Consider the following 25201-nt stretch of genomic DNA (forward strand, 5'->3'; position numbering starts at 1 on the left):
TCCCCACCTCAAACTTGTGCTGCCCTGATAGACCCAAGGGAGCCCTACAAACTAACATCAGGAACCTGGACTGCTGAGTTTTCTTTCCCAGGGAAAATGGAAAAAGGATGTGCCCAGGGGGCCCTGGCCCTGACTGCAAAGAATCCTTATATCGAAGGATGGACCCCACACCAAAGCTGTCCCCACCTCAAACTTGTGCTGCCCTGATAGACCCAAGGGAGCCCTACAAACTAACATCAGGAACCTGGACTGCTGAGTTTTCTTTCCCAGGGAAAATGGAAAAAGGATGTGCCCGGGAGCCCCTGGCCCTGACTGCAAAAAATCCTTATATCGAAGGATGGACCCCACACCGAAGTTGTCCCCACCTCAAACTTGTGCTGCCCTGATAGACCCAAGGGAGTCCTACAAACTGAGATCAGGAACCTGGACTGCTGAGTTTTCTTTCCAAGCGAAAATGGAAAAAGGATGTGCCCAGGGGCCCCTGGCCCTGACTGCAAAAAATCCTTATATCGAAGGATGGACCCCACACCAAAGTTGTCCCCACCTCAAACTTGTGCTGCCCTGATAGACCCAAGGGAGCCCTACAAACTGACATCAGGAACCTGGACTGCTGAGTTTTCTTTCCCAGGGAAAATGGAAAAAGGATGTGCCCGGGGGCCCCTGGCCCTGGGCTGGGGCCTCACTGCAAAAAATCCTTATATCGAAGGATGGACCCCACACCGAAGTGTTCCCCACCTCAAACTTGTGCTGCCCTGATAGACCCAAGGGAGCCCTACAAACTGACATCAGGAACCTGGACTGCTGAGTTTTCTTTCCCAGGGAAAATGGAAAAAGGATGTGCCCAGGGGCCCCTGGCCCTGACTGCAAAAAATCCTTCTATCGAAGGATGGAGCCCACACCGAAGTTGTCCCCACCTCAAACTTGTGCTGCCCTGATAGACCCAAGGGAGCCCTACAAACTGACATCAGGAACCTGGACTGCTGAGTTTTCTTTCCCAGGGAAAATGGAAAAAGGATGTGCCCAGGGGCCCCTGGCCCTGACTGCAAAAAATCCTTATATCGAAGGATGGACCCCACACCGAAGTTGTCCCCACCTCAAACTTGTGCTGCCCTGATAGACCCAAGGGAGCCCTACAAACTGACATCAGGAACCTGGACTGCTGAGTTTTCTTTCCCAGGGAAAATGCAAAAAGGGTGTGCCCAGGGGCCCCTGGCCATGGGCTTAGACCTCACTGCCAAAAAACCATATATCGAAGGATGGACCCCACACCGAAGATGTCCCCACCTCAAACTTGTGCTGCCCTGATACACCCAAGGGAGCCCTACAAACTGACATCAGGAACCTGGACTGCTGAGTTTTCTTTCCCAGGGAAAATGGAAAAAGGATGTGCCCAGGGGCCCCTGGCCCTGACTGCAAAAAATCCTTATATCGAAAGATGGACCCCACACCGAAGTTGTCCCCACCTCAAACTTGTGCTGCCCTGATAGACCCAAGGGAGCCCTACAAACTGACATCAGGAACCTGGACTGCTGAGTTTTCTTTCCCAGGGAAAATGGAAAAAGGATGTGCCCAGGGGCCCCTAGCCCTGACTGCAAAAAATCCTTATATCGAAGGATGGACCCCACACCAAAGTTGTCCCCACCTCAAACTTGTGCTGCCCTGATAGACCCAAGGGAGCCCTACAAACTGATTTCAGGAACCTGGACTGCTGAGTTTTCTTTCTCAGCGAAAATGGCCAAAGGATGTGCCCAGGGGCCCCTAGCCCTGACTGCAAAAAATCCTTATATCGAAGGGTGGACCCCACAAAGAAGTGGTCCCCACCTCAAACTTGTGCTGCCCTGATAGACCCAAGGGAGCCCTACAAACTGACATCAGGAACCTGGACTGCTGAGTTTTCTTTCCCAGGGAAAATGGCCAAAGGATGTGCCCAGGGGCCCCTGGCCCTGACTGCAAAAAATCCTTATATCGAAGGATGGACCCCACACCGAAGTTGTCCCCACCTCAAACTTGTGCTGCCCTGATAGACCCAAGGGAGCCCTAAAAACTGACATCAGGAACCTGGACTGCTGAGTTTTCTTTCCCAGGGAAAATGGAAAAAGGATGTGCCCAGGGGCCCCTGGCCCTGACTGCAAAAAATCCTTATATCGAAGGATGGAGCCCACACCGAAGTTGTCCCCACCTCAAACTTGTGCTGCCCTGATAGACCCAAGGGAGCCCTACAAACTGACATCAGGAACCTGGACTGCTGAGTTTTCTTTCCCAGGGAAAATGGCCAAAGGTTGTTCCCAGGGGCCCCTAGCCCTGACTTCAAAAAATCCTTATATCGATGGATGGACCCCACACCTAAGTTGTCCCCACCTCAAACTTGTGCTGCCCTGATAGACCCAAGGGAGCCCTACAAACTGACATCAGGAACCTGGATTGCTGAGTTTTCTTTCCCAGGGAAAATGGAAAAAGATTGTGCCCAGGGGCCCCTAGTCCTGGGCTGGGACCTCACTACAAAGAATCCTTATATCGAACGATGGACCCCACAACGAAGTTGTCCCCATCTCAAACTTGTGCTGCCCTGATAGACCCAAGGGAGCCCTACAAACTGACATCAGGAACCTGGACTGCTGAGTTTTCTTTCCCAGGGAAAATGGAAAAAGGATGTGCACAGGGGCCCCTGGGCCTGACTGCAAAAAATCCTTATATCGAAGGATGGACCCCACACCAAAGTTGTCCCCACCTCAAACTTGTGCTGCCCTGATAGACCCAAGGGAGCCCTACAAACTGACATCAGGAACCTGGACTGCTGAGTTTTCTTTCCCAGGGAAAATGGAAAAAGGATGTGCCCAGGGGCCCCTGGCCCTGGGCCCCTGGCCCTGACTGCAAAAATCCTTATATCGAAGGATGGACCCCACACCGAAGTTGTCCCCACCTCAAACTTGTGCTGCCCTGATAGACCCAAGGGAGCCCTACAAACTGACATCAGGAACCTGGACTGCTGAGTTTTCTTTCCCAGGGAAAATGGAAAAAGGATGTGCCCAGGGGCCCCTGGCCCTGACTGCAAAAAATCCTTATATCGAAGGATGGACCCCACACCGAAGTTGTCCCCACCTCAAACTTGTGCTGCCCTGATAGACCCAAGGGAGCCCTACAAACTGACATCAGGAACCTGGACTGCTGAGTTTTCTTTCCCAGGGAAAATGGAAAAAGGATGTGCCCAGGGGCCCCTGGCCCTGGGCCCCTGGCCATGACTGCAAAAATCCTTATATCGAAGGATGGACCCCACACCGAAGTTGTCCCCACCTCAAACTTGTGCTGCCCTGATAGACCCAAGGGAGTCCTACAAACTGACATCAGGAACCTGGACTGCTGAGTTTTCTTTCCAAGCGAAAATGGAAAAAGGATGTGCCCGGGGGCCCCTGGCCCTGACTGCAAAAAATCCTTATATCGAAGGATGGACCCCACACCAAAGTTGTCCCCACCTCAAACTTGTGCTGCCCTGATAGACCCAAGGGAGCCCTACAAACTGACATCAGGAACCTGGACTGGTGAGTTTTCTTTCCCAGGGAAAATGGAAAAAGGATGTGCCCAGGGGCCCCTGGCCCTGACTGCAAAAAATCCTTATATCGAAGGATGGACCCCACACCAAAGTTGTCCCCACCTCAAACTTGTGCTGCCCTGATAGACCCAAGGGAGCCCTACAAACTGACATCAGCAACCTGGACTGCTGAGTTTTCTTTCCCAGGAAAAATGGAAAAAGGTTGTGCCCAGGGGCCCCTGGCCCTGGGCCCCTGGCCCTGACTGTAAAAATCCTTATATCGATGGATGGACCCCACACCGAAGTTGTCCCCACCTCAAACTTGTGCTGCCCTGATAGACCCAAGGGAGCCCTACAAACTGACATCAGGAACCTGGACTGCTGAGTTTTCTTTCCCAGGGAAAATGGAAAAAGGATGTGCCCAGGGGCCCCTGGCCCTGACTGCAAAAAATCCTTATATCGAAGGATGGACCCCACACCAAAGTTGTCCCCACCTCAAACTTGTGCTGCCCTGATAGACCCAAGGGAGCCCTACAAACTGACATCAGGAACCTGGACTGCTGAGTTTTCTTTCCCAGGGAAAATGGCCAAAGGATGTGCCCAGGGGCCCCTGGCCCTGACTGCAAAAAATCCTTATATCGAAGGATGGACCCCACACCAAAGTTGTCCCCACCTCAAACTTGTGCTGCCCTGATAGACCCAAGGGAGCCCTACAAACTGACATCAGGAACCTGGACTGCTGAGTTTTCTTTCCCAGGGAAAATGGAAAAAGGATGTGCCCGGGGCCCCTGGCCCTGACTGCAAAAATCCTTATATCGAAGGATGGACCCCACACCGAAGTTGTCCCCACCTCAAACTTGTGCTGCCCTGATAGACCCAAGGGAGCCCTACAAACTGACATCAGGAACCTGGACTGCTGAGTTTTCTTTCCCAGGGAAAATGGAAAAAGGATGTGCCCAGGGGCCCCTGGCCCTGGGCTGGGGCCTCACTGCAAAAAATCCTTATATCGAAGGATGGACCCCACACCGAAGTTGTCCCCACCTCAAACTTGTGCTGCCCTGATAGACCCAAGGGAGCCCTACAAACTAACATCAGGAACCTGGACTGCTGAGTTTTCTTTCCCAGGGAAAATGGAAAAAGGATGTGCCCAGGGGCCCCTGGCCCTGACTGCAAAAAATCCTTATATCGAAGGATGGACCCCACACCGAAGTTGTCCCCACCTCAAACTTGTGCTGCCCTGATAGACCCAAGGGAGCCCTACAAACTGACATCAGGAACCTGGACTGCTGAGTTTTCTTTCCCAGGGAAAATGGAAAAAGGTTGTGCCCAGGGGCCCCTGGCCCTGACTGCAAAAAATCCTTATATCGAAGGATGGAGCCCACACCAAAGCTGTCCCCACCTCAAACTTGTGCTGCCCTGATAGACCCAAGGGAGCCCTACAAACTGACATCAGGAACCTGGACTGCTGAGTTTTCTTTCCCAGGGAAAATGGAAAAAGGATGTGCCCAGGGGCCCCTGGCCCTGGGCTGGGGCCTCACTGCAAAAAATCCTTATATCGAAGGATGGACCCCACACCGAAGTTGTCCCCACCTCAAACTTGTGCTGCCCTGATAGACCCAAGGGAGCCCTACAAACTAACATCAGGAACCTGGACTGCTGAGTTTTCTTTCCCAGGGAAAATGGAAAAAGGATGTGCCCAGGGGGCCCTGGCCCTGACTGCAAAGAATCCTTATATCGAAGGATGGACCCCACACCAAAGCTGTCCCCACCTCAAACTTGTGCTTCCCTGATAGACCCAAGGGAGCCCTACAAACTAACATCAGGAACCTGGACTGCTGAGTTTTCTTTCCCAGGGAAAATGGAAAAAGGATGTGCCCGGGAGCCCCTGGCCCTGACTGCAAAAAATCCTTATATCGAAGGATGGACCCCACACCGAAGTTGTCCCCACCTCAAACTTGTGCTGCCCTGATAGACCCAAGGGAGCCCTACAAACTGACATCAGCAACCTGGACTGCTGAGTTTTCTTTCCCAGGGAAAATGGAAAAAGGATATGCCCAGGGGACCCTGCCCGGGACTGCAAAGAATCCTTATATCGAAGGATGGACCCCACACCGAAGTTGTCCCCACCTCAAACTTGTGCTGCCCTGATAGACCCAAGGGAGCCCTACAAACTGACATCAGGAACCTGGACTGCTGAGTTTTCTTTCCCAGAGAAATTGGAAAAAGGGTGTGCCCAGGGGCCCCTGGCCCTGGGCCCCTGGCCCTGACTACAAAAAATCCTTATATCGAAGGATGGACCCCACACCGAAGTTGTCCCTACCTCAAACTTGTGCTGCCCTGATAGACCCAAGGGAGTCCTACAAACTGACATCAGGAACCTGGACTGCTGAGTTTTCTTTCCAAGCGAAAATGGAAAAAGGATGTGCCCAGGGGCCCCTGGCCCTGACTGCAATAAATCCTTATATTGAAGGATGGACCCCACACCAAAGTTGTCCCCACCTCAAACTTGTACTGCCCTGATAGACCCAAGGGAGCCCTACAAACTGACATCAGGAACCTGGACTGCTGAGTTTTCTTTCCCAGGGAAAATGGCCAAAGGATGTGCCCAGGGGCCCCTTGCCCTGACTGCAAAAAATCCTTATATCGAAGGATGGACCCCACACCAAAGTTGTCCCCACCTCAAACTTGTGCTGCCCTGATAGACCCAAGGGAGCCCTACAAACTGACATCAGGAACCTGGACTGCTGAGTTTTCTTTCCCAGGGAAAATGGAAAAAGGATGTGCCCGGGGCCCCTGGCCCTGACTGCAAAAAATCCTTATATCGAAGGATGGACCCCACAAAGAAGTTGTCCCCACCTCAAACTTGTGCTGCCCTGATAGACCCAAGGGAGCCCTACAAACTGACATCAGCAACCTGGACTGCTGAGTTGTCTTTCCCAGGGGAAATGGAAAAAGGATGTGCCCAGGGGCCCCTGGCCCTGGGCTGGGGCCTCACTGCAAAAAATCCTTATATCGAAGGATGGACCCCACACCGAAGTTGTCCCCACCTCAAACTTGTGCTGCCCTGATAGACCCAAGGGAGCCCTACAAACTAACATCAGGAACCTGGACTGCTGAGTTTTCTTTCCCAGGGAAAATGGAAAAAGGATGTGCCCAGGGGGCCCTGGCCCTGACTGCAAAAAATCCTTATATCGAAGGATGGACCCCACACCAAAGTTGTCCCCACCTCAAACTTGTGCTGCCCTGATAGACCCAAGGGAGCCCTACAAACTGACATCAGGAACCTGGACTGCTGAGTTTTCTTTCCCAGGGAAAATGGCCAAAGGACGTGCCCAGGGGCCCCTGGCCCTGACTGCAAAAAATCCTTATATCGAAGGATGGAGCCCACACCAAAGATGTCCCCACCTCAAACTTGTGCTGCCCTGATAGACCCAAGGGAGCCCTACAAACTGACATCAGGAACCTGGACTGCTGAGTTTTCTTTCCCAGGGAAAATGGAAAAAGGATGTGCCCGGGGCCCCTGGCCCTGACTGCAAAAAATCCTTATATCGAAGGATGGACCCCACACCGAAGTTGTCCCCACCTCAAACTTGTGCTGCCCTGATAGACCCAAGGGAGCCCTACAAACTAACTTCAGGAACCTGGACTGCTGAGTTTTCTTTCCCAGGGAAAATGGAAAAAGGATGTGCCCAGGGGGCCCTGGCCCTGACTGCAAAGAATCCTTATATCGAAGGATGGACCCCACACCAAAGCTGTCCCCACCTCAAACTTGTGCTGCCCTGATAGACCCAAGGGAGCCCTACAAACTAACATCAGGAACCTGGACTGCTGAGTTTTCTTTCCCAGGGAAAATGGAAAAAGGTTGTGCCCGGGAGCCCCTGGCCCTGACTGCAAAAAATCCTTATATCGAAGGATGGCCCCACACCGAAGTTGTCCCCACCTCAAACTTGTGCTGCCCTGATAGACCCAAGGGAGCCCTACAAACTGACATCAGGAACCTGGACTGCTGAGTTTTCTTTCCAAGCGAAAATGGAAAAAGGATGTGCCCGGGGGCCCCTGGCCCTGACTGCAAAAAATCCTTATATCGAAGGATGGACCCCACACCGAAGTTGTCCCCACCTCAAACTTGTGCTGCCCTGATAGACCCAAGGGAGCCCTACAAACTGACATCAGGAACCTGGACTGCTGAGTTTTCTTTCCCAGGGAAAATGGAAAAAGGATGTGCCCGGGGGCCCCTGGCCCTGGGCTGGGGCCTCACAGCAAAAAATACTTATATCGAAGGATGGACCCCACACCAAAGTTTTCCCCACTTCAAACTTGTGCTGCCCTGATAGACCCAAGGGAGCCCTACAAACTGACATCAGGAACCTGGACTGCTGAGTTTTCTTTCCCAGGGAAAATGGAAAAAGGTTGTGCCCAGGGGCCCCTAGCCCTGACTGCAAAAAATCCTTATATCGAAGGATGGACCCCACATCGAAATTGTCCCCACCTCAAACTTGTGCTGCCCTGATAGACCCAAGGGAGCCCTACAAACTGACATCAGGAACCTGGACTGCTGAGTTTTCTTTCCCAGGGAAAATGGCCAAAGGATGTGCCCAGGGGACCCTAGCCCTGACTGCAAAAAATCCTTATATCGAAGGATGGACCCCACACCGAAGTTGTCCCCACCTCAAACTTGTGCTGCCCTGATAGACCCAAGGGAGCCCTACAAACTGACATCAGGAACCTGGACTGCTGAGTTTTCTTTCCCAGGGAAAATGGAAAAAGGATGTGCCCAGGGGCCCCTAGACCTGACTGCAAAAAATCCTTATATCGAAGGATGGACCCCACACCGAAGTTGTCCCCACCTCAAACTTGTGCTGCCCTGATAGACCCAAGGGAGCCCTACAAACTGACATCAGGAACCTGGACTGCTGAGTTTTCTTTCTCAGCGAAAATGGCCAAAGGATGTGCCCAGGGGCCCCTAGCCCTGACTGCAAAAAATCCTTATATCGAAGGATGGACCCCACAAAGAAGTTGTCCCCACCTCAAACTTGTGCTGCCCTGATAGACCCAAGGGAGCCCTACAAACTGACATCAGGAACCTGGACTGCTGAGTTTTCTTTCCCAGGGAAAATGGCCAAAGGATGTGCCCAGGGGCCCCTGGCCCTGACTGCAAAGAATCCTTATATCGAAGGATGGACCCCACACCGAAGTTGTCCCCACCTCAAACTTGTGCTGCCCTGATAGACCCAAGGGAGCCCTAAAAACTGACATCAGGAACCTGGACTGCTGAGTTTTCTTTCCCAGGGAAAACGGCCAAAAGATGTGCCAAGGGGCCCCTGGCCCTGACTACAAAAAATCCTTATATCGAAGGATGGACCCCACACCGAAGTTGTCCCCACCTCAAACTTGTGCTGCCCTGATAGACCCAAGGGAGCCCTACAAACTGACATCAGGAACCTGGACTGCTGAGTTTTCTTTCCCAGGGAAAATGGAAAAAGGATGTGCCCAGGGGCCCCTGGCCCTGACTGCAAAAAATCCTTCTATCGAAGGATGGACCCCACACCGAAGTGGTCCCCACCTCAAACTTGTGCTGCCCTGATAGACCCAAGGGAGCCCTACAAACTGACATCAGGAACCTGGACTGCTGAGTTTTCTTTCCCAGGGAAAATGGCCAAAGGTTGTGCCCAGGGGCCCCTAGCCCTGACTGCAAAAAATCCTTATATCGATGGATGGACCCCACACCGAAGTTGTCCCCACCTCAAACTTGTGCTGCCCTGATAGACCCAAGGGAGCCCTACAAACTGACATCAGGAACCTGGACTGCTGAGTTTTCTTTCCCAGGGAAAATGGAAAAAGGATGTGTCCGGGAGCCCCTGGCCCTGACTGCAAAAAATCCTTATATCGAAGGATGGACCCCACACCGAAGTTGTCCCCACCTCAAACTTGTGCTGCCCTGATAGACCCAAGGGAGCCCTACAAACTGACATCAGGAACCTGGACTGCTGAGATTTCTTTCCCAGGGAAAATGGAAAAAGGATATGCCCAGGGGACCCTGCCCGGGACTGCAAAGAATCCTTATATCGAAGGATGGACCCCACACCGAAGTTGTCCCCACCTCAAACTTGTGCTGCCCTGATAGACCCAAGGGAGCCCTACAAACTGACATCAGGAACCTGGACTGCTGAGTTTTCTTTCCCAGAGAAATTGGAAAAAGGTTGTGCCCAGGGGCCCCTGGCCCTGGGCCCCTGGCCCTGACTACAAAAAATGCTTATATCGAAGGATGGACCCCACACCGAAGTTGTCCCTACCTCAAACTTGTGCTGCCCTGATAGACCCAAGGGAGTCCTACAAACTGACATCAGGAACCTGGACTGCTGAGTTTTCTTTCCAAGCGAAAATGGAAAAAGGATGTGCCCACGGGCCCCTGGCCCTGACTGCAATAAATCCTTATATCGAAGGATGGACCCCACACCAAAGTTGTCCCCACCTCAAACTTGTGCTGCCCTGATAGACCCAAGGGAGCCCTACAAACTGACATCAGGAACCTGGACTGCTGAGTTTTCTTTCCCAGGGAAAATGGTAAAAGGATGTGCCCGGGGGCCCCTGGCCCTGGGCTGGGGCCTCACTGCAAAAAATCCTTATATCGAAGGATGGACCCCACACCAAAGTTTTCCCCACTTCAAACTTGTGCTGCCCTGATAGACCCAAGGGAGCCCTACAAACTGACATCAGGAACCTGGACTGCTGAGTTTTCTTTCCCAGGGAAAATGGAAAAAGGTTGTGCCCAGGGGCCCCTAGCCCTGACTGCAAAAAATCCTTATATCGAAGGATGGACCCCACATCGAAATTGTCCCCACCTCAAACTTGTGCTGCCCTGATAGACCCAAGGGAGCCCTACAAACTGACATCAGGAACCTGGACTGCTGAGTTTTCTTTCCCAGGGAAAATGGCCAAAGGATGTGCCCAGGGGACCCTAGCCCTGACTGCAAAAAATCCTTATATCGAAGGATGGACCCCACACCGAAGTTGTCCCCACCTCAAACTTGTGCTGCCCTGATAGACCCAAGGGAGCCCTACAAACTGACATCAGGAACCTGGACTGCTGAGTTTTCTTTCCCAGGGAAAATGGAAAAAGGATGTGCCCAGGGGCCCCTAGCCCTGACTGCAAAAAATCCTTATATCGAAGGATGGACCCCACACCGAAGTTGTCCCCACCTCAAACTTGTGCTGCCCTGATAGACCCAAGGGAGCCCTACAAACTGACATCAGGAACCTGGACTGCTGAGTTTTCTTTCTCAGCGAAAATGGCCAAAGGATGTGCCCAGGGGCCCCTAGCCCTGACTGCAAAAAATCCTTATATCGAAGGATGGACCCCACAAAGAAGTTGTCCCCACCTCAAACTTGTGCTGCCCTGATAGACCCAAGGGAGCCCTACAAACTGACATCAGGAACCTGGACTGCTGAGTTTTCTTTCCCAGGGAAAATGGCCAAAGGATGTGCCCAGGGGCCCCTGGCCCTGACTGCAAAGAATCCTTATATCGAAGGATGGACCCCACACCGAAGTTGTCCCCACCTCAAACTTGTGCTGCCCTGATAGACCCAAGGGAGCCCTAAAAACTGACATCAGGAACCTGGACTGCTGAGTTTTCTTTCCCAGGGAAAACGGCCAAAAGATGTGCCCAGGGGCCCCTGGCCCTGACTACAAAAAATCCTTATATCGAAGGATGGACCCCACACCGAAGTTGTCCCCACCTCAAACTTGTGCTGCCCTGATAGACCCAAGGGAGCCCTACAAACTGACATCAGGAACCTGGACTGCTGAGTTTTCTTTCCCAGGGAAAATGGAAAAAGGATGTGCCCAGGGGCCCCTGGCCCTGACTGCAAAAAATCCTTATATCGAAGGATGGACCCCACACCGAAGTGGTCCCCACCTCAAACTTGTGCTGCCCTGATAGACCCAAGGGAGCCCTACAAACTGACATCAGGAACCTGGACTGCTGAGTTTTCTTTCCCAGGGAAAATGGCCAAAGGTTGTGCCGAGGGGCCCCTAGCTCTGACTGCAAAAAATCCTTATATCGATGGATGGACCCCACACCGAAGTTGTCCCCACCTCAAACTTGTGCTGCCCTGATAGACCCAAGGGAGCCCTACAAACTAACATCAGGAACCTGGACTGCTGAGTTTTCTTTCCCAGGGAAAATGGAAAAAGGATGTGTCCGGGAGCCCCTGGCCCTGACTGCAAAAAATCCTTATATCGAAGGATGGACCCCACACCGAAGTTGTCCCCACCTCAAACTTGTGCTGCCCTGATAGACCCAAGGGAGCCCTACAAACTGACATCAGGAACCTGGACTGCTGAGATTTCTTTCCCAGGGAAAATGGAAAAAGGATATGCCCAGGGGACCCTGCCCGGGACTGCAAAGAATCCTTATATCGAAGGATGGACCCCACACCGAAGTTGTCCCCACCTCAAACTTGTGCTGCCCTGATAGACCCAAGGGAGCCCTACAAACTGACATCAGGAACCTGGATTGCTGAGTTTTCTTTCCCAGAGAAATTGGAAAAAGGGTGTGCCCAGGGGCCCCTGGCCCTGGGCCCCTGGCCCTGACTACAAAAAATCCTTATATCGAAGGATGGACCCCACACCGAAGTTGTCCCTACCTCAAACTTGTGCTGCCCTGATAGACCCAAGGGAGTCCTACAAACTGACATCAGGAACCTGGACTGCTGAGTTTTCTTTCCCAGGGAAAATGGAAAAAGGATGTGCCCGGGGGCCCCTGGCCCTGGGCAGGGGCCTCACTGCAAAAAATCCTTATATCGAAGGATGGACCCCACACCAAAGTTTTCCCCACTTCAAACTTGTGCTGCCCTGATAGACCCAAGGGAGCCCTACAAACTGACATCAGGAACCTGGACTGCTGAGTTTTCTTTCCCAGGGAAAAAGGCCAAAGGATGTGCCCAGGGGCCCCTAGCCCTGACTGCAAAAAATCCTTATATCGAAGGATGGACCCCACACCGAAGTTGTCCCCACCTCAAACTTGTGCTGCCCTGATAGACCCAAGGGAGCCCTACAAACTGACATCAGGAACCTGGACTGCTGAGTTTTCTTTCCCAGGGAAAATGGAAAAAGGATGTGCCCAGGGGCCCCTAGCCCTGACTGCAAAAAATCCTTATATCGAAGGATGGACCCCACACCGAAGTTGTCCCCACCTCAAACTTGTGCTGCCCTGATAGACCCAAGGGAGCCCTACAAACTGACATCAGGAACCTGGACTGCTGAGTTTTCTTTCTCAGCGAAAATGGCCAAAGGATGTGCCCAGGGGCCCCTAGCCCTGACTGCAAAAAATCCTTATATCGAAGGATGGACCCCACAAAGAAGTTGTCCCCACCTCAAACTTGTGCTGCCCTGATAGACCCAAGGGAGCCCTACAAACTGACATCAGGAACCTGGACTGCTGAGTTTTCTTTCCCAGGGAAAATGGCCAAAGGATGTGCCCAGGGGCCCCTAGCCCTGACTGCAAAAAATCCTTATATCGATGGATGGACCCCACACCGAAGTTGTCCCCACCTCAAACTTGTGCTGCCCTGATACACCCAAGGGAGCCCTACAAACTGACATCAGGAACCTGGACTGCTGAGTTTTCTTTCCCAGCGAAAATGGAAAAAGGATGTGCCCAGGGGCCCCTAGCCCTGACTGCAAAAAATCCTTATATCGAAGGATGGACCCCACAACGAAGTTGTCCCCACCTCAAACTTGTGCTGCCTTGATAGACCCAAGGGAGCCCTACAAACTGACATCAGGAACCTGGACTGCTGAGTTTTCTTTCCCAGGGAAAATGGAAAAAGGATGTGCCCAGGGGCCCCTAGACCTGACTGCAAAAAATCCATATATCGAAGGATGGACCCCACACCGAATTTGTCCCCTCCTCAAACTTGTGCTGCCCTGATACACCCAAGGGAGCCCTACAAACTGACATCAGGAACCTGGACTGCTGAGTTTTCTTTCCCAGGGAAAATGGAAAAAGAGTGTGTCCAGGGGCCCCTAGCCCTGGTCTGGGGCCTGACTGCAAAGAATCCTTATATCGAAGGATGGACTCCACACCGAAGTTGTCCACACCTCAAACTTGTGCTGCCCTGATAGACCCAAGGGAGCCCTACAAACTGACATCAGGAACCTGGACTGCTGAGTTTTCTTTCCCAGCGAAAATGGAAAAAGGTTGTGCCCAGGGGCCCCTAGCCCTGACTGCAAAAAATCCTTATATCGAAGGATGGACCCCACACCGAAGTTGTCCCCACCTCAAACTTGTGCTGCCCTGATAGACCCAAGGGAGCCCTACAAACTGACATCAGGAACCTGGACTGCTGAGTTTTCTTTCCCAGGGAAAATGGAAAGAGGATGTGCCCAGGGGCCCCTGACCCTGGGCTGGGACCTCACTGCGAAAAATCCTTATATCGAAGGATGGACCCCACACCGAAGTTGTCCCCACCTCAAACTTGTGCTGCCCTGATAGACCCAAGGGAGCCCTACAAACTGACATCAGGAACCTGGACTGCTGAGTTTTCTTTCCCAGGGAAAATGGCCAAAGGTTGTGCCCAGGGGCCCATAGCACTGACTGCAAAAAATCCTTATATCGATGGATGGACCCCACACCGAAGTTGTCCCCACCTCAAACTTGTGCTGCCCTGATAGACCCAAGGGAGCCCTACAAACTGACATCAGGAACCTGGACTGCTGAGTTTTCTTTCCCAGAGAAAATGGAAAAAGGTTGTGCCCAGGGGCCCCTGGCCCTGGGCTGGGACCTCACTACAAAGAATCCTTATATCGAACGATGGACCCCACACCAAAGTTGTCCCCACCTCAAACTTGTGCTGCCCTGATAGACCCAAGGGAGCCTTACAAACTGACATCAGGAACCTGGACTGCTGAGTTTTCTTTCCCAGGGAAAATGGAAAAAGGATGTGCACAGGGGCCCCTGGGCCTGACTGAAAAAATCCTTATATCGAAGGATGGACCCCACACCGAAGTTGTCCCCACCTCAAACTTGTGCTGCCCTGATAGACCCAAAAGAGCCCTACAAACTGACATCAGGAACCTGGACTGCTGAGTTTTCTTTCCCAGGGAAAATGGCCACAGGATGTGCCCAGGGGCCCCTAGCCCTGACTGCAAAAAATCCTTATATCGATGGATGGACCCCACACCAAAGTTGTCCCCACCTCAAACTTGTGCTGCCCTGATAGACCCAAGGGAGCCCTACAAACTGACATCAGGAACCTGGACTGCTGAGTTTTCTTTCCCAGGGAAAATGGAAAAAGGTTGTGCCCGGGAGCCCCCTGGACCTGGGCTGGGACCTCACTGCGAAAAATCCGTATATCGAAGGATGGACCCCACACCGAAGTTGTCCCCACCTCAAACTTGTGCTGCCCTGATAGACCCAAGGGAGCCCTACAAACTGACATCAGGAACCTGGACTGCTGAGTTTTCTTTCCCAGCGAAAATGGAAAAAGGATGTGCCCAGGGGCCCCTAGCCCTGACTGCAAAAAATCCTTATATCGAAGGATGGACCCCACAACGAAGTTGTCCCCACCTCAAACTTGTGCTGCCTTGATAGACCCAAGGGAGCCCTACAAACTGACATCAGGAACCTGGACTGCTGAGTTTTCTTTCCCAGGGAAAATGGAAAAAGGATGTGCCCAGGGGCCCCTAGACCTGACTGCAAAAAATCCATATATCGAAGGATGGACCCCACACCGAATTTGTCCCCTCCTCAAACTTGTGCTGCCCTGATACACCCAAGGGAGCCCTACAAACTGACATCAGGAACCTGGACTGCTGAGTTTTCTTTCCCAGGGAAAATGGAAAAAGAGTGTGTCCAGGGGCCCCTAGCCCTGGTCTGGGGCCTGACTGCAAAGAATCCTTATATCGAAGGATGGACTCCACACCGAAGTTGTCCACACCTCAAACTTGTGCTGCCCTGATAGACCCAAGGGAGCCCTACAAACTGACATCAGGAACCTGGACTGCTGAGTTTTCTTTCCCAGGGAAAATGGAAAAAGGATGTGCCCAGGGTCCCCTGGCCCTGGGCTGGGGCCTCACTACAAAGAATCCTTATATCGAAGGATGGACCCCACACCGAAATTGTCCCCACCTCAAACTTGTGCTGCCCTGATAGACCCAAGGGAGCCCTACAAACTGACATCAGGAACCTGGACTGCTGAGTTTTCTTTCCCAGGGAAAATGGAAAAAGGATGTGCCCAGGGGCCCCTAGCCCTGACTGCAAAAAATCCTTATATCGAAGGATGGAGCCCACACCAAAGTTGTCCCCACCTCAAACTTGTGCTGCCCTGATAGACCCAAGGGAGCCCTACAAACTGACATCAGGAACCTGGACTGCTGAGTTTTCTTTCCCAGGGAAAATGGAAAAAGGATGTGCCCAGGGGCCCCTAGCCCTGACTGCAAAAAATCCTTATATCGAAGGATGGACCCCACACCGAAGTTGTCCCCACCTCAAACTTGTGCTGCCCTGATAGACCCAAGGGAGCCCTACAAACTGACATCAGGAACCTGGACTGCTGAGTTTTCTTTCCCAGGGAAAATGGAAAAAGGATGTGCCCAGGGGCCCCTAGCCCTGACTGCAAAAAATCCTTATATCGATGGATGGACCCCACACCGAAGTTGTCCCCACCTCAAACTTGTGCTGCCCTGATAGACCCAAGGGAGCCCTACAAACTGACATCAGGAACCTGGACTGCTGAGTTTTCTTTCCCAGGGAAAATGGAAAAAGGATGTGCCCAGGGGCCCCTGGCCCTGACTGCAAAAAATCCTTCTATCGAAGGATGGAGCCCACACCGAAGTTGTCCCCACCTCAAACTTGTGCTGCCCTGATAGACCCAAGGGAGCCCTACAAACTGACATCAGGAACCTGGACTGCTGAGTTTTCTTTCCCAGGGAAAATGGAAAAAGGCTGTGCCCAGGGGCCCCTGGGCCTGACTGCAAAAAATCCTTATATCGAAGGATGGACCCCACACCGAAGTTGTCCCCACCTCAAACTTGTGCTGCCCTGATAGACCCAAGGGAGCCCTACAAACTGACATCAGGAACCTGGACTGCTGAGTTTTCTTTCCCAGGGAAAATGCAAAAAGGATGTGCCCAGGGGCCCCTGGCCCTGGGCTTAGACCTCACTGCCAAAAAACCATATATCGAAGGATGGACCCCACACCGAAGATGTCCCCACCTCAAACTTGTGCTGCCCTGATACACCCAAGGGAGCCCTACAAACTGACATCAGGAACCTGGACTGCTGAGTTTTCTTTCCCAGGGAAAATGGAAAAAGGATGTGCCCAGGGGCCCCTGGCCCTGACTGCAAAAAATCCTTATATCGAAAGATGGACCCCACACCGAAGTTGTCCCCACCTCAAACTTGTGCTGCCCTGATAGACCTAAGCTAGCCCTACAAACTGACATCAGGAACCTGGACTGCTGAGTTTTCTTTCCCAGGGAAAATGGAAAAAGGATGTGCCCAGGGGCCCCTAGCCCTGACTGCAAAAAATCCTTATATCGAAGGATGGACCCCACACCAAAGTTGTCCCCACCTCAAACTTGTGCTGCCCTGATAGACCCAAGGGAGCCCTACAAAATGACATCAGGAACCTGGACTGCTGAGTTTTCTTTCTCAGCGAAAATGGCCAAAGGATGTGCCCAGGGGCCCCTAGCCCTGACTGCAAAAAATCCTTCTATCGAAGGATGGACCCCACAAAGAAGTGGTCCCCACCTCAAACTAGTGCTGCCCTGATAGACCCAAGGGAGCCCTACAAACTGACATCAGGAACCTGGACTGCTGAGTTTTCTTTCCCAGGGAAAATGGCCAAAGGATGTGCCCAGGGGCCCCTGGCCCTGACTGCAAAGAATCCTTATATCGAAGGATGGACCCCACACCGAAGTTGTCCCCACCTCAAACTTGTGCTGCCCTGATAGACCCAAGGGAGCCCTAAAAACTGACATCAGGAACCTGGACTGCTGAGTTTTCTTTCCCAGGGAAAACGGCCAAAAGATGTGCCCAGGGGCCCCTGGCCCTGACTACAAAAAATCCTTATATTGAAGGATGGACCCCACACCGAAGTTGTCCCCACCTCAAACTTGTGCTGCCCTGATAGACCCAAGGGAGCCCTACAAACTGACATCAGGAACCTGGACTGCTGAGTTTTCTTTCCCAGGGAAAATGGAAAAAGGATGTGCCCAGGGGCCCCTGGCCCTGACTGCAAAAAATCCTTATATCGAAGGATGGACCCCACACCGAAGTGGTCCCCACCTCAAACTTGTGCTGCCCTGATAGACCCAAGGGAGCCCTACAAACTGACATCAGGAACCTGGACTGCTGAGTTTTCTTTCCCAGGGAAAATGGCCAAAGGTTGTGCCCAGGGGCCCCTAGCCCTGACTGCAAAAAATCCTTATATCGATGGATGGACCCCACACCGAAGTTGTCCCCACCTCAAACTTGTGCTGCCCTGATAGACCCAAGGGAGCCCTACAAACTGACATCAGGAACCTGGACTGCTGAGTTTTCTTTCCCAGAGAAAATGGAAAAAGGTTGTGCCCAGGGGCCCCTGGCCCTGGGCTGGGACCTCACTACAAAGAATCCTTATATCGAACGATGGACCCCACACCGAAGTTGTCCCCACCTCAAACTTGTGCTGCCCTGATAGACCCAAGGGAGCCTTACAAACTGACATCAGGAACCTGGACTGCTGAGTTTTCTTTCCCAGGGAAAATGGAAAAAGGATGTGCACAGGGGCCCCTGGGCCTGACTGAAAAAATCCTTATATCGAAGGATGGACCCCACACCGAAGTTGTCCCCACCTCAAACTTGTGCTGCCCTGATAGACCCAAAAGAGCCCTACAAACTGACATCAGGAACCTGGACTGCTGAGTTTTCTTTCCCAGGGAAAATGGCCACAGGATGTGCCCAGGGGCCCCTAGCCCTGACTGCAAAAAATCCTTATATCGAAGGATGGACCCCACACCGAAGTTGTCCCCACCTCAAACTTGTGCTGCCCTGATAGACCCAAGGGAGCCCTACAAACTGACATCAGGAACCTGGACTGCTGAGTTTTCTTTCCCAGGGAAAATGGAAAAAGGTTGTGCCCGGGACCCCCTGGACCTGGGCTGGGACCTCACTGCGAAAAATCCTTATATCGAAGGATGGACCCCACACCGAAGTTGTCCCCACCTCAAACTTGTGCTGCCCTGATAGACCCAAGGGAGCCCTACAAAGTGACATCAGGAACCTGGACTGCTGAGTTTTCTTTCCCAGCGAAAATGGAAAAAGGATGTGCCCAGGGGCCCCTAGCCCTGACTGCAAAAAATCCTTATATCGAAGGATGGACCCCACAACGAAGTTGTCCCCACCTCAAACTTGTGCTGCCTTGATAGACCCAAGGGAGCCCTACAAACTGACATCAGGAACCTGGACTGCTGAGTTTTCTTTCCCAGGGAAAATGGAAAAAGGATGTGCCCAGGGGCCCCTAGACCTGACTGCAAAAAATCCATATATCGAAGGATGGACCCCACACCGAATTTGTCCCCTCCTCAAACTTGTGCTGCCCTGATACACCCAAGGGAGCCCTACAAACTGACATCAGGAACCTGGACTGCTGAGTTTTCTTTCCCAGGGAAAATGGCCAAAGGATGTGCCCAGGAGCCCCTGACCCTGGGCTGGGACCTCACTGCGAAAAATCCTTATATCGAAGGATGGACCCCACACCGAAGTTGTCCCCACCTCAAACTTGTGCTGCCCTGATAGACCCAAGGGAGCCCTACAAACTGACATCAGGAACCTGGACTGCTGAGTTTTCTTTCCCAGGGAAAATGGCCAAAGGATGTGCCCAGGGGCCCCTAGCCCTAACTGCAAAAAATCCTTATATCGAAGGATGGACCCCACACCGAAGTTGTCCCCACCTCAAACTTGTGCTGCCCTGATAGACCCAAGGGAGCCCTACAAACTGACATCAGGAACCTGGACTGCTGAGTTTTCTTTCCCAGCGAAAATGGAAAAAGGATGTGCCCAGGGGCCCCTAGCCCTGACTGCAAAAAATCCTTATATCGAAGGATGGACCCCACAACGAAGTTGTCCCCACCTCAAACTTGTGCTGCCTTGATAGACCCAAGGGAGCCCTACAAACTGACATCAGGAACCTGGACTGCTGAGTTTTCTTTCCCAGGGAAAATGGAAAAAGGATGTGCCCAGGGGCCCCTAGACCTGACTGCAAAAAATCCATATATCGAAGGATGGACCCCACACCGAATTTGTCCCCTCCTCAAACTTGTGCTGCCCTGATACACCCAAGGGAGCCCTACAAACTGACATCAGGAACCTGGACTGCTGAGTTTTCTTTCCCAGGGAAAATGGAAAAAGAGTGTGTCCAGGGGCCCCTAGCCCTGGTCTGGGGCCTGACTGCAAAGAATCCTTATATCGAAGGATGGACTCCACACCGAAGTTGTCCACACCTCAAACTTGTGCTGCCCTGATAGACCCAAGGGAGCCCTACAAACTGACATCAGGAACCTGGACTGCTGAGTTTTCTTTCCCAGGGAAAATGGAAAAAGGTTGTGCCCAGGGGCCCCTAGCCCTGACTGCAAAAAATCCTTATATCGAAGGATGGACCCCACACCGAAGTTGTCCCCACCTCAAACTTGTGCTGCCCTGATAGACCCAAGGGAGCCCTACAAACTGACATCAGGAACCTGGACTGCTGAGTTTTCTTTCCCAGGGAAAATGGAAAGAGGATGTGCCCAGGGGCCCCTGACCCTGGGCTGGGACCTCACTGCGAAAAATCCTTATATCGAAGGATGGACCCCACACCGAAGTTGTCCCCACCTCAAACTTGTGCTGCCCTGATAGACCCAAGGGAGCCCTACAAACTGACATCAGGAACCTGGACTGCTGAGTTTTCTTTCCCAGGGAAAATGGCCAAAGGTTGTGCCCAGGGGCCCATAGCCCTGACTGCAAAAAATCCTTATATCGATGGATGGACCCCACACCGAAGTTGTCCCCACCTCAAACTTGTGCTGCCCTGATAGACCCAAGGGAGCCCTACAAACTGACATCAGGAACCTGGACTGCTGAGTTTTCTTTCCCAGAGAAAATGGAAAAAGGTTGTGCCCAGGGGCCCCTGGCCCTGGGCTGGGACCTCACTACAAAGAATCCTTATATCGAAGGATGGACCCCACACCAAAGTTGTCCCCACCTCAAACTTGTGCTGCCCTGATAGACCCAAGGGAGCCCTACAAACTGAGATCAGGAACCTGGACTGCTGAGTTTTCTTTCCCAGGGAAAATGGAAAAAGGTTGTGCCCGGGAGCCCCCTGGACCTGGGCTGGGACCTCACTGCGAAAAATCCGTATATCGAAGGATGGACCCCACACCGAAGTTGTCCCCACCTCAAACTTGTGCTGCCCTGATAGACCCAAAAGAGCCCTACAAACTGACATCAGGAACCTGGACTGCTGAGTTTTCTTTCCCAGCGAAAATGGAAAAAGGATGTGCCCAGGGGCCCCTAGCCCTGACTGCAAAAAATCCTTATATCGAAGGATGGACCCCACAACGAAGTTGTCCCCACCTCAAACTTGTGCTGCCTTGATAGACCCAAGGGAGCCCTACAAACTGACATCAGGAACCTGGACTGCTGAGTTTTCTTTCCCAGGGAAAATGGAAAAAGGATGTGCCCAGGGGCCCCTAGACCTGACTGCAAAAAATCCATATATCGAAGGATGGACCCCACACCGAATTTGTCCCCTCCTCAAACTTGTGCTGCCCTGATACACCCAAGGGAGCCCTACAAACTGACATCAGGAACCTGGACTGCTGAGTTTTCTTTCCCAGGGAAAATGGAAAAAGAGTGTGTCCAGGGGCCCCTAGCCCTGGTCTGGGGCCTGACTGCAAAGAATCCTTATATCGAAGGATGGACTCCACACCAAAGTTGTCCACACCTCAAACTTGTGCTGCCCTGATAGACCCAAGGGAGCCCTACAAACTGACATCAGGAACCTGGACTGCTGAGTTTTCTTTCCCAGGGAAAATGGAAAAAGGATGTGCCCAGGGTCCCCTGGCCCTGGGCTGGGGCCTCACTACAAAGAATCCTTATATCGAAGGATGGACCCCACACCGAAATTGTCCCCACCTCAAACTTGTGCTGCCCTGATAGACCCAAGGGAGCCCTACAAACTGACATCAGGAACCTGGACTGCTGAGTTTTCTTTCCCAGGGAAAATGGAAAAAGGATGTGCCCAGGGGCCCCTAGCCCTGACTGCAAAAAATCCTTATATCGAAGGATGGAGCCCACACCAAAGTTGTCCCCACCTCAAACTTGTGCTGCCCTGATAGACCCAAGGGAGCCCTACAAACTGACATCAGGAACCTGGACTGCTGAGTTTTCTTTCCCAGGGAAAATGGAAAAAGGATGTGCCCAGGGGCCCCTAGCCCTGACTGCAAAAAATCCTTATATCGAAGGATGGACCCCACACCGAAGTTGTCCCCACCTCAAACTTGTGCTGCCCTGATAGACCCAAGGGAGCCCTACAAACTGACATCAGGAACCTGGACTGCTGAGTTTTCTTTCCCAGGGAAAATGGAAAAAGGATGTGCCCAGGGGCCCCTGGCCCTGGGCCCCTGGCCCTGACTGCAAAAATCCTTATATCGAAGGATGGACCCCACACCGAAGTTGTCCCCACCTCAAACTTGTGCTGCCCTGATAGACCCAAGGGAGCCCTACAAACTGACATCAGGAACCTGGACTGCTGAGTTTTCTTTCCCAGGGAAAATGGAAAAAGGATGTGCCCAGGGTCCCCTGGCCCTGGGCTGGGGCCTCACTACAAAGAATCCTTATATCGAAGGATGGACCCCACACCGAAATTGTCCCCACCTCAAACTTGTGCTGCCCTGATAGACCCAAGGGAGCCCTACAAACTGACATCAGGAACCTGGACTGCTGAGTTTTCTTTCCCAGGGAAAATGGAAAAAGGATGTGCCCAGGGGCCCCTAGCCCTGACTGCAAAAAATCCTTATATCGAAGGATGGAGCCCACACCAAAGTTGTCCCCACCTCAAACTTGTGCTGCCCTGATAGACCCAAGGGAGCCCTACAAACTGACATCAGGAACCTGGACTGCTGAGTTTTCTTTCCCAGGGAAAATGGAAAAAGGATGTGCCCAGGGGCCCCTAGCCCTGACTGCAAAAAATCCTTATATCGAAGGATGGACCCCACACCGAAGTTGTCCCCACCTCAAACTTGTGCTGCCCTGATAGACCCAAGGGAGCCCTACAAACTGACATCAGGAACCTGGACTGCTGAGTTTTCTTTCCCAGGGAAAATGGAAAAAGGATGTGCCCAGGGGCCCCTAGCCCTGACTGCAAAAAATCCTTATATCGATGGATGGACCCCACACCGAAGTTGTCCCCACCTCAAACTTCTGCTGCCCTGATAGACCCAAGGGAGCCCTACAAACTGACATCAGGAACCTGGACTGCTGAGTTTTCTTTCCCAGGGAAAATGGAAAAAGGATGTGCCCAGGGGCCCCTGGCCCTGACTGCAAAAAATCCTTCTATCGAAGGATGGAGCCCACACCGAAGTTGTCCCCACCTCAAACTTGTGCTGCCCTGATAGACCCAAGGGAGCCCTACAAACTGACATCAGGAACCTGGACTGCTGAGTTTTCTTTCCCAGGGAAAATGGAAAAAGGATGTGCCCAGGGGCCCCTGGGCCTGACTGCAAAAAATCCTTATATCGAAGGATGGACCCCACACCGAAGTTGTCCCCACCTCAAACTTGTGCTGCCCTGATAGACCCAAGGGAGCCCTACAAACTGACATCAGGAACCTGGACTGCTGAGTTTTCTTTCCCAGGGAAAATGCGAAAAGGATGTGCCCAGGGGCCCCTGGCCCTGGGCTTAGACCTCACTGCCAAAAAACCATATATCGAAGGATGGACCCCACACCGAAGATGTCCCCACCTCAAACTTGTGCTGCCCTGATACACCCAAGGGAGCCCTACAAACTGACATCAGGAACCTGGACTGCTGAGTTTTCTTTCCCAGGGAAAATGGAAAAAGGATGTGCCCAGGGGCCCCTGGCCCTGACTGCAAAAAATCCTTATATCGAAAGATGGACCCCACACCGAAGTTGTCCCCACCTCAAACTTGTGCTGCCCTGATAGACCTAAGCTAGCCCTACAAACTGACATCAGGAACCTGGACTGCTGAGTTTTCTTTCCCAGGGAAAATGGAAAAAGGATGTGCCCAGGGGCCCCTAGCCCTGACTGCAAAAAATCCTTATATCGAAGGATGGACCCCACACCAAAGTTGTCCCCACCTCAAACTTGTGCTGCCCTGATAGACCCAAGGGAGCCCTACAAAATGACATCAGGAACCTGGACTGCTGAGTTTTCTTTCTCAGCGAAAATGGCCAAAGGATGTGCCCAGGGGCCCCTAGCCCTGACTGCAAAAAATCCTTATATCGAAGGATGGACCCCACAAAGAAGTGGTCCCCACCTCAAACTTGTGCTGCCCTGATAGACCCAAGGGAGCCCTACAAACTGACATCAGGAACCTGGACTGCTGAGTTTTCTTTCCCAGGGAAAATGGCCACAGGATGTGCCCAGGGGCCCCTGGCCCTGACTGCAAAGAATCCTTATATCGAAGGATGGACCCCACACCGAAGTTGTCCCCACCTCAAACTTGTGCTGCCCTGATAGACCCAAGGGAGCCCTAAAAACTGACATCAGGAACCTGGACTGCTGAGTTTTCTTTCCCAGGGAAAACGGCCAAAAGATGTGCCCAGGGGCCCCTGGCCCTGACTACAAAAAATCCTTATATTGAAGGATGGACCCCACACCGAAGTTGTCCCCACCTCAAACTTGTGCTGCCCTGATAGACCCAAGGGAGCCCTACAAACTGACATCAGGAACCTGGACTGCTGAGTTTTCTTTCCCAGGGAAAATGGAAAAAGGATGTGCCCAGGGGCCCCTGGCCCTGACTGCAAAAAATCCTTATATCGAAGGATGGACCCCACACCGAAGTGGTCCCCACCTCAAACTTGTGCTGCCCTGATAGACCCAAGGGAGCCCTACAAACTGACATCAGGAACCTGGACTGCTGAGTTTTCTTTCCCAGGGAAAATGGCCAAAGGTTGTGCCCAGGGGCCCCTAGCCCTGACTGCAAAAAATCCTTATATCGATGGATGGACCCCACACCGAAGTTGTCCCCACCTCAAACTTGTGCTGCCCTGATAGACCCAAGGGAGCCCTACAAACTGACATCAGGAACCTGGACTGCTGAGTTTTCTTTCCCAGAGAAAATGGAAAAAGGTTGTGCCCAGGGGCCCCTGGCCCTGGGCTGGGACCTCACTACAAAGAATCCTTATATCGAACGATGGACCCCACACCGAAGTTGTCCACACCTCAAACTTGTGCTGCCCTGATAGACCCAAGGGAGCCTTACAAACTGACATCAGGAACCTGGACTGCTGAGTTTTCTTTCCCAGGGAAAATGGAAAAAGGATGTGCACAGGGGCCCCTGGGCCTGACTGCAAAAAATCCTTATATCGAAGGATGGACCCCACACCGAAGTTGTCCCCACCTCAAACTTGTGCTGCCCTGATAGACCCAAAAGAGCCCTACAAACTGACATCAGGAACCTGGACTGC

Source organism: Lonchura striata, chromosome 17 (genome assembly GCF_050655825.1).
Source record: "Lonchura striata isolate lonStrDom1 chromosome 17, ASM5065582v1, whole genome shotgun sequence".
Classification (NCBI taxonomy): Eukaryota; Metazoa; Chordata; class Aves; order Passeriformes; family Estrildidae; genus Lonchura; species Lonchura striata.